Consider the following 19,677-nt stretch of genomic DNA (forward strand, 5'->3'; position numbering starts at 1 on the left):
TTTAAAAAGGAAAGGTATTTGAGATTCAAGTTGTTTTAGCTATTGTGAGAAGAATCCATGTTTACGTTGTGTCGCATTGAAACATGCAAATCCAGGCAAGAAATGGCTTTCCTTTAAAATCAGTATCTTTATGAGTCTTGTTTCTTGTGCTGAGCAGTAACTGGCTTTATTAAATTAGCCATATCCATCCTATCAATTATAGCTGATATTATAACTAACAACTGTAGGTGAGAAAGACAGTTTCCTTACTTTTTGTCTAAGAAAGTCTTGGGTTTTCTTCCCTTGACTGAGAATCTTCATTTTGTCTTAGAAAATCCTTATGACACATTGCAAATACTTTTTATACAAAGACATCACTAGGAAACACAGAAACCTCAGAGCTTTTTCATTTCCCAGAGAGCTGTAGTCAGTTTTTAGAAAGTAAATTGTGTCCTCTACCCTCCCCTCAACTCCCTCCAGGTCAATGTTTCCCCTCCCCCATCCTGGTCAGTTTAATATGAGTCACTGCCTGGGCTTTGTTGTATGGAATAACATATTCTCCTGGGAGTCAGTTCATGCAAAACACTCCCTGCTGAGAGTGGAAATTTACCCATAAGACATTCTTCCAGCAGCAAGGCCCTGGAGGAAACCTGACCAGAATGTTTAAAGACTTGAGGAGCTCGGTCTCCTTAACTCCCTCAAAATTTCTCAGAGAAAAACACACACACACACACACACACACATATTTAAGGTTTATAACACCTGGTGACAAAAGACACAGTGAGATATGATGTTATTTAGAAAGAAAACTGAAAATGAGTAGATTATTTCCAATATTTCGTCTGCCACTCTGTCTTCTACCACGATTTCTATTCTTTCTATTCTCCCTTCCCATTTTGGTTTATGGTCACTCTGCAGTTGTTCCATTGATCAATGCATGAACTCTTTCTTTTAACAACTGCCACATACTCAATAAGTTACTTTAAGCCAAGTAGCTATTATTTTGCAACATATTTATAAACTCTGATATATTTTCTGTAGTGCAAATGACATCGATTTACCACTAAAATAATACATGTGTTCATAAATGCATAAATCACAAGAAAGCTTAGTTGGGACTTCTTATAAAAAGTCTTGAAACAAGCCCATCTTTGTAAAACATACACATATACATAATATAATTAATAATGTAATATACACACATACTATAGATACAGATACTTTTTTTTTTTAATAGTAAAGCTAAGGATCATGAAAGAACATGGAAATGGAAGCCCAGCCCAAGAACTTTGCCTCTCCTTCATCAACATTTACCAAATGGTGATGCAAACAAATCAGAAGAAATATAAATTTCACCGAAGGCAGCTCCCATCTTACAGAGGGCCTAGACAAAGCTGGTAAGAACCGGCTGTCTTGAAAAGGCATCAAGAGAGATTTACTTGATGGCCCCTGGGCTAGACATTGTGTCATCTTTTCTTTTTATTAAGAACTTGTTATCTAGGTTTTCAAAAGTGCACTTATAATACACTTTACTAAATAGTTTGTAGAGTTGCACAATGTATGCCTGTATAAAAACCCTGTTAAAAATTTCAAAGTTTGCAAACTGGAAGAATAAGTGAGTGGCTCATTTAATTTATTTTAATCAGTTATATCAGGAAAATGCAATTATATTGAAGGGAACCCTTTGCAGAAGCAGAGAGCAATTATGTTTTGCGTGCAGAGTACTTTTTTTTTTTAAAGCCCATGTCTGCAGCATTAAAGAAAAGCATAATGTCAATCATCTTGATTTCAAATTCCTTTAGTGCAGTCCTTAAACAGTGTAAAAATTATAGAAAGCTAAAGCTATTTTTCTCAAGATTGTGTGCAGCTGTTTTCTGCAATTCTTGAACATTCTTGATATAAATGTGTTTCCAAAGGTACCCGTTTTTAAAAGTAAAAATTACTGCAGTAATGCTCTTAACCTTATTTTAAATAGATATTTTCACATCATCTCTTAAAGAGAATAACTTACCGAAGAGGCCCCTTGAGTGAGCTAAAGTTTCACTAAATTTAAGCAATGGGATTTCCCTGCTCATTAACATCATCTTATGCAAAAGAGTAGCTTAAAAGTTGACAAGTAGATGGCAACAGTGCAAAATGGCAGCCTATTTAAAGGGAATTTGTTAAATTGTCGAAGATGTGGGTGGGAGACAGGTTAAGAAAATTTTATAACAAGTACTGCACTTACAAAGACAAGTCTAAAATTCTAACCTCAGGAAGGGCAGGGATCTCTCTCTCTCTCTTTCTCTCTCTGCTTTCAGGGCTTTGGGCAGCTTTAAAGTGAAGCCAATGCATTTCACAAGTAAAAACAATCATGTTTCCTTTCTGCCTAATGTAAATAAATCAACTTTGAGCTCAATATTGAGTTGAAATCTCTTAAGATATAGTGACTTATAACCTGTCCAGATATGATTAACAAAGACCTTTGATTAAAAATGGGAATATAGGTGGCAAGTGACAGGTAGATCCCTGGAGCTCACTGTGCAACTTCTCATTGTTTCATGTATTCTTAGATTTGGGTCATTTTCTGTTCTGTAACATGGGAACTTGTGTAAATTTCATTATTATTAGAAATTCAACCAGTGGCTTGAAACTTTGAGCAAATATTTCAAGTCTCCTGGAAGAAATGAATCACCTAAAAGTACAGTGTCAGCTTCATAACACATGCAACCCCTAGCTTAGAAACGTACTGCATTTTCCAGAAGTTCATTGGTAAGCTGGTAGTTTAGTATTCAGAATGCATTGTTTTGATAGAAACAATTTCATACGTTATGACTGTTTTTCTAAATTAACAAACAAGCCTATTTAACTCATAATGAACCAGAAGTAGGTGTTAACACTAATGTGGCAGTATTATAAATACATCGTTTGACCACTTATGATACTGTAACTGGGGAGAAATATATTTTAATTTTTAAGTCAGGCTACTGAGAGCAGATATCCTACTCTGCTTCAGAAAGACACTGCAAATACACCTGGACATGAATTTTTAACTCTTGACAGCTCTATGATTGCAGAAAGAAAGGCATTGCTTCCCATTCTTTGATTCATATAATAAAACAATTGTATATCTGACCATGCATTGGCTGTATGACCTTGGGCAATTTACTTATTCTCTCTGTGCCTCACTTATTGTGAAATTAAGTGAGGTCACTTTTCTGCAAGTAGACATTTGCTGTTTGCCTCACCCACCTTCTACCCCTCTCACAGCTGTTCCCCTGGTTTTCACTGGGTGACAGTCTCTCTCTACCCAGCTCTCATCTACATGGTAGGACTGGTGCTCCATTCCCATCCCTAGAGTGGAGCACATGGCTTGGGCCTGCCAATCTCGGCGGGCTTCAGGGGTGATTTTAGGGCAACTGCTTTGAGGGTAGTCCACCTTCCTGAGTAGCTCCAGTAAGAGTGAATCTCATAATGTTTTTCCCTGAGAATTCTGAGACAGAAGTCTTTCTCTGCTGGGTCTGCATCAGGAAAGATACAGCTTCAAGAGCACCTGGCGCCATGTTAATTTATTCCAGTGGTTCTGGTGGCTCTCAATGACCTGCAGGGGACATTTGGCAATATGTGGGAACATTTTTGGCTGTCATAACTCTGGGAAAGCTGCTCTTCTCATCTAATGGATAGAGGCTGGGGTGCTGCTAAACATTTTACAACGCATAGGATGGCCCCCCACAACAAAGAATTTTCTGTCCCAAAATGTCAATAGTGCTGAGGTTAAGAAACACTGCTCTGATTGTAGGATTACATCTAACAACCCAAAGAAACAGCTGAGAAGTGGAGGAACGTCAACTCCAGGTGATATTCTTTGAATCCTGGATAGAGTCAATACTTATTTGATTTTTCTGTCACTTACACCCAAAAAAATCTTACCTGACCAAATTGGTAAATATGCAACATACAGTAGACACCCCGTAAGTGGTGGCCTTTTTCATTAAAGGTTATCATCCACATGAGATCCAGGATCAGGGGACTTCGGAATCACAAATGTTAAGGGATCAGATGCTGTCTACAGAAGAATTGCATGTTTTAGCTCCCTGCAGCACACATCTGTGCCCTCTACCGTGTCCTCAACACATTCTACATTTCTGATTTGTACTCAGAAAAAACAAAGATTCCAAAGATCACGCCATTTTTGTATGGAATTGGCAATTTTGCTCTGGTTTATAGCTATCATCAAAAATTTAATGCATCTGATAGGAGATTAAAAAGTTAAAGAAAAGGTTGCAAGATTTGCACAAAATTACTAAATATTTTTCTTAAGTAACTGCCAGGCACTAGTCTCTGGAGAGCTTGATTTACCATAAATGTTTAAAATGAAAATAAAGGAGTTCTGAAAAAAAATGAGAAATGGCTATTTAAAAATTGTTTCATAAATTAACACATAGGAGTGAAAGAATCTCATTTATATTTATATTCCATATTTTCTTTTCAGCTCTTGCGTGTTTGATTATGTCATGGAAGGGGACTGGATGGTATTGTATTCTAAATTGATTGACAAGAAATTTTAAGATCTTTTTATTTGTTTTTAAGGTTGCCCATTCCCCTAAAGGTGGTTAAAACACATATACAGTATATGCCATTTCACCAACACAAACTAATTATCACATTTTTGATTTCATAATTCTATAGTCTTAAGGTCATAATTTTCACAGTATTCTCACTCTTTTAACAGTTTGTACATTTTCATTCCTTGGTAAGATATGATATAAATAAGACCATTATTCAGAATGAGAATTTTCTCTACTAACATCATCACCATTTGCAGCATAGAAGAGTAAATAAATGTCTCCCACGAGTGACTAAATGCAAAATAAAAAGTAACCACTCAACATTAATAGTTTAAAAAATGCTATTAAACATAATGGCTTCTTGACATTTAAGTAGCACTGTGTTTCAGGTGATCTTCATTTTTGAAGAACTACTTTATTTTCATCTTAAATATTGGTGGCAAATCAAGTTCTCCAGAGTGAGAAACCACAGGAGAAAGCTCTTCGGAGAAAATAAATTACCGTGGACTCTGGAGTTCCAAGGTGCTATTTTTTAATTTTGTTTTTGTTTGGTTTTATTTTTGTTTTCTCCTGAGGCTGTGTAATAAAATCATATAAATGAACAACTTGAAAAACTGACAAAACAATCTCATTTCTCAAGATCTTCAATCCTTGCTGGATGCAGTTTTGACCACATTGCCCTGTTCCTCGCTTTAACTTTCAGGGGGAGCTCTGAGGTCTGTCAGGGACACCCGAGGAACAAAATGGCCCAGTGGGACCATCACAGAATGAAACTCCCTGAAAGGAAGGAGACAGGCAGGGTAGGGAGGAAGTGGGGAAGTGAAGCCTTCAAAGGAAGCAGTGATCCCGTCGCTTTCTTATCCCTCCGCAGGAGATTAGCACTAGAGTCGAGCTCTGAGGGAAAAGAAAGCATTAGGGAGGCACCAAGTTGCCCAGGCCTAATTCCAGCCCAGAAGTATGTGAAGGGCACTTTCAAGGTCTGTCTCTTATCGCACTCCAATTCATCAGGTTAAAAGGGAAACTCCCTGGCTATTACCTATGTGTAGCTGACATCCCAGGTGCTGTATCACAAGAACATGGTGATACATACATGACCAGCAAGGACTCAGGGTGAGTGAAGACATGAGCATAGCTTTAAAATGAGTAACATGGGCAGGGCTCCGTGGCCCAAGCCTGTAATCCCAGCACTTTGGGAGGCCGAGGTGGGCGGATCACATGGTCAGGAGATCAAGACCATCCTGGCTAACATGGTGAAACCCTATCTCTACTAACAATACAAAAACTGAGCCGAGCGTGGTGGCGGGTGCCTGTAGTCCCAGCTACTCGGGAGGCTGAGGCAGGATAATCACTTGAACCCGGGAGGCAGAGGTTGCAGTGAGCCGAGATGGCACCACTGCACTCCAGCCTGGGCAACAGCGTGAGATTTCGTCTCAAAATAATAATAATAATAATAATAATAACAACATGTTTAGTTGATTATTGAATGATGCTAAAAGAAAGATTCTAATCTCTGACTTCACACATTAAGCTCTCTGAGGGCAGGGCCTGGGTCTATCTCATTCTCTACAGTACAAATATAATTCCCAGAGCAGCTACAAAACTCATCAATCACTTATCTCCAGGAAACAAAATGAAACCAATACTTGCTTAAAGGCTTTGAGCAAAGTAATCTAGCCTTCCTAGGTTTTAGTCTCCTTACTACAAAGAATGTAAGGGATGTAGTAAAGGATTTATCTAGTTCCTAGTAGCCCAATGGGTCTTTAAACTATGCCCTGCTAAGGTTTAAGCCTGGCAGTCACAAAACCTGCAGATGTCTGTCCCATGATACGACAACCAACCACCTGATATATATATCACTTGAGATATATATCTCTCGAGATATATATATATATATATATATATATATATATATATATCACTTGATGTCACAATTAGGAAAAACTTAAAAAATGAAGACATTTGTCAAACTAACTATTCCTGTCATAATCAAGAGGAATGCCAAAGCCCACCCCATACCACCTTTAAAGAGAGCTCCATTCTGGCTACCATTCAGGTGGGCTATTTTCATCTTCTTGTAGTCAACAGTATTATTGGTCCTGAGCTCTCAAAGGTTTCATTCTTGACTCACTGAACAGCCATATTTGATATTAAGCAACAGAAATAAAATTACCAAACCATCAAATTCCCACAGAGGATAGTCTCTGTTGAGTAACATGACAGCACAGCCAAAAGATTATGGATTTTGGAGGCTCATCTACAGAGCCTGAGTCCACTAGAAGGTTTGACCTTGTTGAACCACAGTCTTCTCCCCTGTAATACGGTAATAGTTCCTGCCTCACTGAACTGTGAAGATAGAATGAAATAATATATGTGAAATGTGTGTCCATAGTTAACAATAAACAGTAGCAACTGTTATTGTTTAAGGCCCGTCACTTACTCTCACATAGAAAAAAAGAAATTATTTAAGGGATTTTAAAAAGTGTATGATAAGCTCTCTTTGGAAGACAGGAAATAGGAAGATCTGAGAAAAGACTGAATTTAGAATCAGAAAATGTGTAATACCTCCTCTACTTATGGAATATATGATCTTGGGCAAGTCACTTTGTCTCTCAGAACAGTTTCCTCATGTGGAAAACAAGATTGATCATGTGTCCCTAGAAAGCATTCTGTAAGTTCTAAAGCACTATTCAAATGTTTGGTGCTAACATCATTATTACGGTGGACAAAACTCAAGGCCATACTTACAACACAGGCTTACAACACTGTGACATTGCTGTTGACAAATGGGAAGGAGTAGCTAAAGATTTGCTACGTTGACATTCTGGAACTGGAGAGAGAGTGTTCATGTTTTATATTAAGTCTCTCTTTTGGCAATTAAGACGCAAAGAATCACAATTAAAATTGCAACCAGTTGTAGATTTTCCAGCAGTCCTAGCCTCGCCGAGATGGGATGAAAGAAACTTAACTTGCTTGTATTGTGCTATACGTATTCAGAACCATTTCCGTAGATGCAGCCATCAACGTCTTTGACTTCAAAAGAGGCTTTTTTTCTGTGATTTCAAAGCATTTTATGTCCATACATGGGTTTAAGAAAATCACATAGCAGAAGACAAAAGAACAAAGCTTCGACAGCAGAAAAATTCATTGTAAGCCCCTTTAAACCATCACACTGAAATGTTCAGTGGAGGAAAGCAAGCTCTTGTGTATACACTGAGTGTATCAAAGGCCACCTCTGAGGTTAGTCAGGAACCTGTCTTCTTCGCAGATGTCAATATTGCCACAGAGTTTCCAAGAATCCACAAATCACTATTCACAAACCAATCCCCCCCCAGCTTTGACAAATACTGACATTCCTTAGCAAACCAGAGAGAGCTGTGTGGTGCTTTTCAATGGATGAACGACAAGTGGGGAGGAGTTGATTGTCCACAGGAGAAGCATTCCGGGCCATAAAGCCTAGCCAGTCATTAATCTCCAGGAAATGCCCACAGCCAACGTTGTTACTTCTATTATAAACCAAAAATTAAAAGAAAAAGAGAAAGCATGTCGCTGTTTTTTATGGGTGATACAGTTTCAATTGGCACATATTGAGCATTTCTAGACATTTAATTAAGCAATCAGATTGCTTGAGTGGTCTCAACATTCAGTGCCTTTTATAGAGTTCTTTAATGGCTATGCATAGAATTATTCTGGATACTTTATGGAGCGTAGCAAGTGAAGTTTTATGTCTTCCCAAGAATAGAGTGAACTTTTCCACTGCTACTCTAGCTTAAACAAAGACTGTTGTTGTTGTTGTTGTTGTTGTTATTGTTGTTTTGGGGTAGAGTGATTTCAGATTCATGTCTAGAAAAGTATATCCAGAGAATTAGAATAAAGATAATTTACTTAAACCAAAAAGCATTTCACTTTACCTCTTTATAACTTCTTTCACTGAAATGCAGTACCAACATCTCTTAAAATAAGGAGAGGCAGCATATTCAGTACTGTTTTCATTTATTCACTCATGCATTTCCTGGATCATAAGGATATAAACAATATCCTTTTAGAACCAAAATATGGTAGCGAACAGAATCCATAAGATCCACATCCACACATCGAGCAGCACAGCACGGTGATTAAGAGGACTGAGACCTTGGACAAATTACTCAACCCCTCTCTACTTCAGATCTTTCCTCATGGGCTCTTGTAAAGACTAAGTGGGCAATACACATGAAAGCACTTAGAACAATGGCCAGCATGTAATGTGAGCTATGTGTTAGCCATCATTACATTCTTATACACAGAAATAAGACAATACACAAGGGAATAAATCAATAAACATCTTGTTTATAAATAGTGACAAGTGGCACCAAAAATAATTGGAGTAGGGGTGAATTTATCAGGAATTTCTCCTCTGAGAAGTGGCATTTTTGCTTAGCCCTGAATTATCAGAATGTCTCATGATGCAAACTGAGCAGAGGGAGGCAGGGAGCATCCCAGAGAAAGGGAACACCCAGTGCAAAAGGCCTGACAGGGGGATTGAGTTTGGTGTGTTTGAGATAAAAGAAGAAGAGGGTGCTGGAATGTGGTGAGGAAGTGGGGAGTGGCCCAGATAAAGTAACAGAAGTCAGGAACCAAGTCATGTAGGACTTTGTAGATCAACCTAAGGAGGTAAATTTGGTCATGTACAAATTATCACCTGTATTTTCTATAATGCCTTGATAAATATGTCTAGCCATGTACATACAGCTATGAGACTGGCAAAAGTTTAGATATGAACATTCCTAACTAATAAGGAGTTAGATTTTATTTGAAATATAATAAAACCATTGTTAATAGAGGAAGAGAGAGATGTCTGAAAATCAGGTTTTTGTTTTAAAACTGGCTTCGGGGGTAGGAAGGGAATAAACTGAGTGTGAGGAGAAGCAGAGAAGGAGGAAGAATGAGAACTGGTCTGACCTGTCAAAACTTGTGGATTGTGTGATAATGGCCAGTCCAATTCATGTCACCTTAACTAATTGAACATGCATTTACTGTGTGCCTACAATGTGTGAGGGCCTTGTGCTGGGAAGGTGTCTTAGTCCATTTGAGCTGCTATAACAAAATACCATAGAGTTAGTGGCTTGTAAACAGCAGACATTCATTTCTCATTTCTGGAGGCTGGGAAGTCCAAGATCAAGGTGTCAGCCAATTTGATGTCTGGTAAGAGCTCATTCTCCATAGATAGTGCCTTCTCACTGTGTCCTCACATGGAGGAAGGGGCAAGGCAGCTGTCTGGAGTGTCTTCTAAAAGGGGACTAATCCGAATCATGGGGACTCTACCCTCATGACTGAATCACATCTCAAAAGGCTCCACCTCCTAAAACCATCACCTTGGGGGTTAGGATTTTACCTTATGCACTTTGGGGGAGACACATTCACACCATAGGAATGGGAAAAATACAGAGATAAATAAAATAGACATCTGAGCTAATAGGGCCTAGATCCAGTGTGGACACTGACAAGGAAAAGTAATAAATGGTTTTACAAGTCCTGTCAATAGAGTCCCCCATAGTAGTCACTACAGAAAATGGTCAAATCTGCTTGAGGGAGAAGAGGACAAGAGGCTTTAGAAAGGATGTGACACTATAGGTGAGCCTTGAAATGCAAACAAGTGGCAATGGAAATTCTCTTCAGAAGTTACACAGTGAACAGGGAAATGGAGGTGTGAACCTACCTGTTGAGTTGGGAACTGCAGGTTAATGAGTGTAGTCGAGACATAGGCAACTTGATCAGGGTGATAAGAGGTCCCAAAGGAGAGAAGAGCACGGGTTAAATCTGGAAGGGTCTTGAGTAACCATGAAAGCGTGTGTTCTCCACCCTGTCTGTCTTACCATGTCCATTGGGAGCCAGTGAAAGGAATCATGTTTAGAAAGATTGTCCTTGGCCAGCTCCATGATGGATTAGAATAAGGAAGACTGGCAGAGGGATAAAGAAGAGAAGAGTTACTGAAAGCCAGATGAAGGCAGTAGCTGTGGAGACAGAGAGATGGAAATAGAGCACAGAGATGTTAAGGGAAGAGAACCAGTGGACTTAATCTGTAACTGGATTTGCAAGAAATCTCATTGGCTCCTATGTAAACTTATTTCTGAATGAATGAATATCTCCAATTGAATGATTGAGTAGGTGATTCTGCCACTTATTAAGCATTATGAAAACCATGGAAAAGTGGACAATAATATATAGAGGAGACAGCCACAGATAGATGTGTGTGAGAGACAGAAAGGATATATAGGAGATATAATCCTTCCCTCAACTGCCACCTATCATCTTTTGAGGTTCTGGAGGGATCCATATGTATAACAGAGGTATTGATGTCAAAGTTTTAGTTAGATTGGCAGACTCTGGAAGGTGAGACAGATGGTGCAGAGTCAGGAAGATTTCCTCAGCCTAGACGAGGCAGAACAACAGCCTCTCTCTCTGATTTCCTTGCATAGGAAGGAAGGGCTCCTCTCCCCATGCAGGAAGAGGCATCTAGCCACCACCATATGACTTCCTCAGATATTTGGAAAGGACCAGTCAGAAAGCAGAAAAGGGTGTGGAGGTCACAGCCAAAGAAAGAGAGATGGCCAGGTCTTCCCCTAAGCAGGAACAGTCCCAGTCCCCCAGCATTGTCTTGGCCACTGGTAGGAAGAGGATCTAAAATAAAGGGAATCCAAATATGGACACCAAAACAATAACCTCACCCCTTGGAACTATAGAGCATTGAAAAGAACTTTGAGCCAGATATAGCTATAATAATATTACTAATATTGCCTAATGATACTATTCTAGGGCATTCCCTAGAGTTAGAAGGGGTGGGACAAAGGACTGGGTAAAATGGCCAAGAGAGATATGTGAGTTTCCTTTAGGTAACAACAAATAACTTGGGCACATTTAGAAGGGAAAATAACCTTTCATCTTCACCTTTTTATCAATAAACATGTTTGTAAATAGTGATAAATAGTATCAAAAAATAAAACAGTGTAATGTGATTGGAGTAGTAATTATATTTTAATGTAATCATCTGTGAAATGAATGGGTTTTCCTGCATGACTTCTAAGTTTCTGGGTCTGTACATTTCCATGATTCCAAGGGGCTTTATATTTTACTGGACACAAAATTCACAACAGAGAACTCACAACCAGAGAAATCTGGTCGCATGCAAAGTTGCATCTGTGATTTCTACTTTGCCTCAGCCTTTATGAATATGTCTGGCCATGTATGTACAACTATGTAACTATGAAGCTTAGATTTCAACATTCTCAATGTCTAAAGATGACTACTTGTATTTTAAAAAGAAGATAACTATGTTTCCAGGCTCAACAAAAATTATTAAGTGCTGTCTTCTAGGCAATCAAGCCAAGAAATCGGGAGTGAACAATTCTTTGCTACTTCCTGTGTGAAAACAGTTCAGTGCCCTGCATGAGTAGACGCTCCACACGTGTTAGTAGTGAAAGAATGAACCACTCTTTCTTCTTTGTTCCTGCAGAGATTTGCTTGAATCTGTTTTAAATGCTTATTCCATTCTTCCTGGTAATAAAATGGGTTGTCTCCACGTATCTAATAGATTGTAAGATTCTTGAGGAACAAGGGGTATGCATAAGTAATCTTTGCTCTTTCACAGTACCTTGTAGCAAAATTGACTTTTGAAAAAATCCTCCTTCTTCAATAAAATAAAAGTGGGTCCTCCTGTGTTGTCCCTGGAATGGGGGGGGGGGCAGCTGCACACTGAGAGAGACTGTGGTCTGCATTGATCACTGAGTCCCTCCAGGAGCCACTTCTCTGTGGCTAACAGCACTTGGTGTAAGCTCTGAGGTCTCAGAAGGAACTAGAGCTTGGGGTCGCTGTTGATTAAAACTCCGTATTTGCTAATCTTGGGGAGAAGAGGGTAGAGGAGGAGGAGGGCTGTTGCCATTATCACTGTGGACCTGTGGTCAAATCAGAGGCAGCCATAGTTTTACTCCCGTGTCCCTCATAACAACATTTTGGTCAATGATGGACCGCATATAAGACGGTGGTTCCATAAGATTATAATGGAGAAATGGAGACAAAAAATTCTTATTGCCTAGTGACACTGCAGCCACTGTATATCATTACTCTTGTGTTTGTGGTGATGTTGATGTAAACAAACCAGTCATACGAAAGGCTAACACGTACAGTTATGTACAGTACATATTACTTGATAATGATAAAAAAAAACTATGTTACTGGTTTATGTATTTACTACGTTATACTTTTTTTTTTTTTTTTTTTTTTTTTTGAGACAGAGTCTTGTTCTGTTGCCCAGGCTGGAGTGCTGTGGCGCGATCTCGGCTCACTGCAAGCTCCGCCTCCCGGGTTCACGCCATTCTCCTGCCTCAGCCTCCCGAGTAGCTGGGACTACAGGTGCATGCCACCACGCCCAGTTAATTTTTTGTATTTTTAGTAGAGACGGGGTTTCACTGTGTTAGCCAGGATGGCCTCGATCTCCTGAGCTCGTGATTCACCCACCTCGGCCTCCCAAAGTGCTGGGATTACAGGCGTGAGCCACCACACCCGGCCTGTTACACTTTTTATTATTATTTTAGAGTGTACTCCTTCTACTTATTAAAAAAAAAAAAAGGGAACTGTAAAATAGCCTCTGGCGGTCCATCAGGAGGTCTTCCAGAAGAAGGCATTGTTATCATAGGAGATGACAGCTCCATGTGTGTTACTGCTCTGGAGAACTGTCCAGTAGGACAAGATATGGAAGTGGGAGACCTTGATACTGATGATCCTGACCCTGTGGAGGTCTAGGCTAATGTGTGTGTGTCTTCGTTTTTAAAAACTTTTTAGTAATAAAAAATTAAAAAATAGAAAAAAGCTTATAGAATAAGAATATAAAGAAAGAAAATGTATTTGTACATCTATACAATGTGTGTTTTAAGTTATTTTGTGTATTACCAATGAGTCAAAATGTTTTTAAAAATTAAAAGTTTCTAAGGTGAAAAAAGGTAAGGTTAATTTATTATTAAAGAAAATACTTTTATAAATTTAGTGTAGCTTAGGTGTACAGTGTTTAAAAAGTCTATAGTACTGTCTAGAAATGTCCTAAATTTTACCCTTCACTCAGCACTCATTTACTGACTCACCCAGAGCAACTTCCAGTCCTTCAAGCTCCATTCATGGTAAGCACCCTATAAAGGCATACCATTTTTTATTAATATCTTTTATACCATTTTTTTACTGTACTTTTATGTTTAGATATGTTTAGATACACACATACTTATCATTGCACTGCAGTTCCCTGCAGCATTCGGTACAGTGACATACTGAACATGTTTGTAGCCCATACGCAACAGGTTATGCCTAGATGAATAGTAGGCTATACCACTTAGGTTTGTGAAAGTAGTATGATGTTTGCACAGTGATGAACTTGCCTAACTATACATTTCTCAGAACATATCCCTATCGTTAAGAAGTGCATAACTATACATGAGAGGTTCTAGAGTTCTGTTTTTTTTGTTGTTGTTGTTGTTTTGTTTTTGGTTTTGGTTTTGGTTTTGGTTTTTTTTGAGATGGAGTCTCACTCTGTTGCCCAGGCTGGAGTGCTGTGGCGCGATCTCGGCTCACTGCAAGCTCCGCCTCCCGGGTTCACGCCATTCTCCTGCCTCAGCCTCCCGAGTAGCTGGGACTACAGGCGCATGCCACCACGCCCAGTTAATTTTTTGTATTTTTAGTAGAGACGGGGTTTCACTGTGTTAGCCAGGATGGCCTCGATCTCCTGAGCTCGTGATTCACCCACCTCGGCCTCCCAAAGTGCTGGGATTACAGGTGTGAACCACCGTGCCCAGCCTAGAGTTCTGTTTTAACATGAGGACACCAATAAAGTCCAGAGACAAGATGGCTTAGTATTAGAGATCCAAAGACTCATTTAAATCCAGCTGTGCCAGTGAGTGACCTTGGGAAAGTCACCCCCACCCATTCTGGCCCTGGGCTTTGGTTTGTGCTTCTGTAAAATGAGGGGATTGAATCAGTCAGAGGTTTTCAAATTTCTTCCTGAGCAGCAGAATCCTTGATATACACCATTGACTCAAGTGGAGTCTCTCAGGTTGAGTTGGTGGGCCCTTAATTCTTCCCCCCCAATTAGGCTGCTTTCTCACCTCCAAGGCAATCTGGGGCTCCAAGGAAGAGAGTTTTGGTGCCCCCAGAACCATGGCATTTCCAACATGCCTTCGGGGACACTGATACAATAAGCCCCTTGCTTGCACAGCTGCACACCATTTACAAAGCGCTTTCCCCCAACCCCCTTTCGCTTAATCTGACATCCCATCATTTAAAGTAGATCAAAAGTGAGAAGCGGTTACATTTCCAGCTTTTAATGCTACAGAGTGTGGACAGCACAGAAGGTTCAGCAGCCAGCATGTTCTAAAACATTAAGATGAATTTTGGAATCCTCAAGCCAGCCAGGCTGCTGGCACTTTACAAATGTTTGAACAAATTCACTTGTCTGCTCTTGTTTCCTACTAACGTAAGAATAAATGCCTTTTTTTTTAACATTACTATGCAAATTAGATCAGAGATCATTGTGGCTAGATAACTATAATAGTAGCAGCTAATACACATAGTCTAGAGAAAGTTTATTCAATGAGACCACATTTTTCATATTCTAAAATAACTTGCATTTTCATATAAGTAATACATGTTAATGATAGACCAAAGACAAAAATTAGCAAAAAAAAAAAAATTATTCATAATTGCACAAACCAGAGATAACTGCTCTTCACATGTGAGTGCACACATCCTTATCTTCATGTAAAATGTAAATGTCTTCACTAAAATAGTGAAATACACAATATTGTGTATATACTTTTTAATCTGCTTTTTTCACTCAGCAGAATATTTATGATCATCACATCAGGTCAAAGAGTACATTGCAGCAACACCAATTGTTTGCTTGTTTTTTAATAGGAATATGGTTTTCCACCTATTGAATTCATGGTAACTGTCATGGAGTCAAATAATCACCTATTGTTGAAAATACTGGTTATTTCCAGTTTTTTCCTGTTGCTATATGCTTGCAGCCAAATCTTTGCCTTACTTGAGGAAATGCTGGACCACAGTGTATGTAAATTTCTTTTAAAGATTTCAATACATTGAGTATTAAAGTGTCGTACCAATTTTATCCTCACCATCAATATGAAAGTAACCATTTCCCTTCACTCTCTTAAAAATTGGATGGTGTCACTCTCTGTATTTTTTTAAACCAGGCTTTAATGTCAAAGGAAAAAAAAAAAACTTCTAGGAGACATACCTAATGCTAAATGACGAATTAATGGGTGCAGCACACCAACATGGCACATGTATACATATGTAACAAACCTGCACGTTGTGCACATGTACACTAAAACTTAAAGTATAATATAAATAAAAAGAAAAAAAAAAAACTTCAGCTTTTGCATTCTTCCAAACTCAAAACCAAGGCTGCTTAGTCTTCACGTCTTTTCTTTGGGTTCTATGCTCCTTTACTAGTCTGTAGCAATGTAAGTGACACTAGGCCAATGGCTCAAGGATTTAACACCAAATCCAGTTGTGCTGATGATCTTATTTGCCTCCTACCACTCTCTGCAATTGAGCTATGAGCTTAAGCATTCATCTTAGATCCAAGTTTGACCAATGGCTCCCTTAGCTTATTTCCTGGTGGCAAATTCTCTGAGGATCTATGTGGGTTGAGTAGTGGTCCCTCAAAACATAGGTTTATGCAAAACCATGAACGTGACATTATTTGGAAAACAGTCTTTGCAGATATAATAAAGCTAAGAATCTTGAGATGACATCATCCTGGATTAGGATGGACCCTAAGTCCAATGACAAGTATAGAGAAAAGAAGGAGAGAAGACACAGAACGAAGAGCAGAACACACAGAGCTGAAATCCAGGGAAGACAGGCAGAGATTAGATTTTTGCAGCCAGAAGCCAAGGAACACCTGGAACCACAGAATCTGGAAGAGGTAAGGAAGGATTTACGAGAAAAAAATTACTGTTGTTTTTAGCCACCAAGTTTCTGGTGATACTGCAGCCCTATGAAAGTAATGTAAGACCCTACAAAAAAGTTCTATTCTGAGTGTTTCTCAGTCACTTAAAAATCCTGGTGACCAGCTCTATGACACTTGCCTATAAAGAGGATTTTTAAGTGACTAAGAAACACTCAGAATAGAACCTACTTAGACTTTATCCCATTCATTAGGCAAACATTTATTGAGCACCTACAATATAGCAGGCCTTCTTCTGGGTACTGGGTAAAAACAAAACTGAAGAAGATATAATCCCATAACAGACAAACAAATACCTACTGTGCAACCTACAGGGCGACTGTAGGCAGAGAGAGTGGGTTGTGGCCATGTCATAGAGTACCATATTGACAAAGTTAAAATCTTCGCCTTTATCCTGTATATAATGGAGTACTTTAGAGGGTTTTAGGCAAGTATTACCCACATCCCCAGGCTCCTCTGATACTAAACTTCTCTGACATCTACTCCAGGGCCAGCCTGGACATCTGCCTGTGACCTGCAGTGGGACTCTCCTGGTTTTACATCTGCCTGCCCTGACTTGCTCTATGACCACACTAAGTTCCTGCTACTGTTCATTCTCCAGGCCTCCACAGTCACAGTCACTGCCCCAGAGTAAACAGCAAGTCCGGTTCTGGCCTCACCTGATCCATCAACTGAGCCTAGGTGCGCTACATTATTATTTATTTATTTTTTGAGATGGAGTCTCACCCTGTTGCCCAGGCTAGAGTGCAATGCCACAATCTCGGCTCACTGCAACCTCTGCCTCCTGGGTTCAAGCGATTCTCCTGCCTCAGCCTCCTGAGTAGCTGGGATTACAGGCGCCTGCCACCACACCCAGCTAAGTTTTGTATTTTTAGTAGAGACAGGGTTTCACCATATTGGCCAGGCTGCTCTCGAACTCCTGACCTCACGATCCACCCACCTCGGCCTCCCCAAGTGCTAGGATTATAGGCATGAGCCACCATGCCTGACCAGTGTGCTACATTATTAATTTATTCATTCATTCGAGAATTATATGCTTACTATCTACTATTTCCCAGTCCCTGGTTGTACAAAAATGAGTAACATGCAGTCTTTGCCCTTAAGATGCTTACCATCAAAATGTCTACCTAATAGTCTCCTCAGGCTGCCATCACAAAATGCCACAAACTTGGTAACCTAAACGACAGAAATTTATCTTTTCCCACTTCTGAAAGTCAGAAGTCTAAGAAAACAGTGCCAGAAGAGTTAGTGTCTGATGAGGTCTTGAGTTGTAGATGGCTGCCTTCTCCCTGGGACCCTATATGGCCTTTTTTGTGCACTCAAACTCCAGTTCTCTTCCCCTCCTTATAAGGACATTAGTTCTACTGGATTAGGGTTCTACCCTTATAACCTCATTTAACCTTAATTACCACCTTAAAGGCTGTGTCTCCAAACATAATCCCATTGAGGATTAGGGCTTCAACATATGAATTTAGGGGTTTGGGAGCATGGGGGGGACACAATTCATTCCATAACCATCTAAGTGGAAAAGGCAAATATGTACACATAATTGCCATGTGATGAAACAAATAACATAAAGGTATCGGGTATTTCTGTGGTGAAGCATCTAACCTATGTAGATGGATCTTTAAAGAAGACAGAGTTACTTAGGTGGACCAGATGGAGCAGGGAAACCCAGGCAGAGAGAACAGTTTTTGTAAAATGCAAACATGAAACAACATGATCTGTTGAGTAGATGGCAAGTAATTCAGGATGGCTGAGATAGACAGAGAGTGGCTTAGGGTATCATGGAGACAAGACTCAAAAAGCATGCCATGTCCTCGTGGAAGCCCACCCCACTCTTCTCATCTTCTGCCACAACCTTTTTTCCCATGCTGTAGTCACTGTGTGTTCCTTCCTCACCCCAATCAAAATATTATATCCTCTGCCTCAGTCCTAGACACATTTAAAATAATAGCCTCTTATATTTTGCATAGTACTTTATAGTTTACAAAACACCTTTACTATATCATTTGACCCTCATAGCTGCCCAGTAGAGAACAAATATTATATCAATATATACAGTGAAACCAATATTCAAATAGTAATCATAATAATAGACTTGCCCAAGATCAGAGGGCTGTGCTATGGTTATTTTATGGGTAGAACCCAGACCTCTGCCTGGCGATCTAGTGTTCTCTCTTTGACACTACCTGCATTTTTCTCTGCTGTTTGCTTCTTGTGCTGTAATTCTCCGGTAACGCTGCTACATTTTGACAGAGCTTTCTGGAAATAATGTGTTAACCAACAGAAAAAGCTCAGAGTGGGAATGTTGGGCCTGGCAAGATATTTTTTTGGCCTGGCAGGCCTGTCAAAGCCCATCGAATCACACATTTGCCTCACAAAGGGCCAACCCAGAGCAAAGCCCGTGGGGATACTTCGCCGAGAGGAGCAAATTAAAGCACTTCCAAGTCAGGAAATGCCAAGCTAGACTTTTCTATGGTGTTAACTTGCTGGCCCAAAGTACACCAAATAGTAATTTACCTACAGCCTAGCTGCAGAAAATTCCTACCCAGCCTAGCTGGAGGTAAATCCTTCTCTGACTGTACTTTTGTCAGCGTTGCCAAGGCAACAACTCTCACCACTCTCTGGTCATTTTTAGTTTCAGTGACAAAGTTTGCGTTGACTTAGCTGAAAGTCTGATGCAGCAAAACTTTTACTCACTGGAATGCGTGAGGAATGGGTTCCCTAAGTTTTCAACAAATCTGAGACTACATTGTCCCTTAAAAATATTTGTCCACCATTTTGGATAGTAACTTCTCTAAGATTCTTCTCTCATATCTATGTCTTCCTCATACAATCTATACAGCATAATTTAATTGATTTTTGAGAAGATCCTTTTGAAGAGTGGCCTCTTGAAAACACAAATTTTATTCCAACGTGAAGTTTAAATTCTTGTAAGTTTGGGAAAGTGCCTTTCACCATTCACCCGTCTACCTTTCCAATCTCATATGTTGTTGGTCTCTTCCCATTCACTAGAGGAACACCGAATTAACCATTATTTTTGGAAGATTCACAGAACACACCACACTCTTTCTTATGTCTGAGTATTTATACACAAGGTAGCCCTTCATTCTTTTCTCTGCTAAGAAAATTCTTATGCAG

At 39.6% G+C, this 19,677-nt stretch overlaps 1 long non-coding RNA gene across 1 annotated transcript; it reads right to left on the minus strand.

Annotated features, from left to right (window-relative positions):
• Positions 1–3,512: 3,512 nt before the first annotated feature.
• On the minus strand, positions 3,513–17,852 carry LOC109026552 (uncharacterized). The gene is made up of 6 exons (XR_002005560.3): positions 17,646–17,852; positions 13,634–13,678; positions 7,272–8,366; positions 6,697–6,869; positions 3,889–4,024; positions 3,513–3,559 (listed from the first exon to the last, which is right to left on the minus strand). It is a non-coding gene; the product is annotated as an uncharacterized lncRNA (long non-coding RNA).
• Between the last annotated feature and the right edge of the window lie 1,825 nt (positions 17,853–19,677).

This window comes from Gorilla gorilla, chromosome 3 (genome assembly GCF_029281585.2).
Source record: "Gorilla gorilla gorilla isolate KB3781 chromosome 3, NHGRI_mGorGor1-v2.1_pri, whole genome shotgun sequence".
Taxonomy (NCBI): domain Eukaryota; kingdom Metazoa; phylum Chordata; class Mammalia; order Primates; family Hominidae; genus Gorilla; species Gorilla gorilla.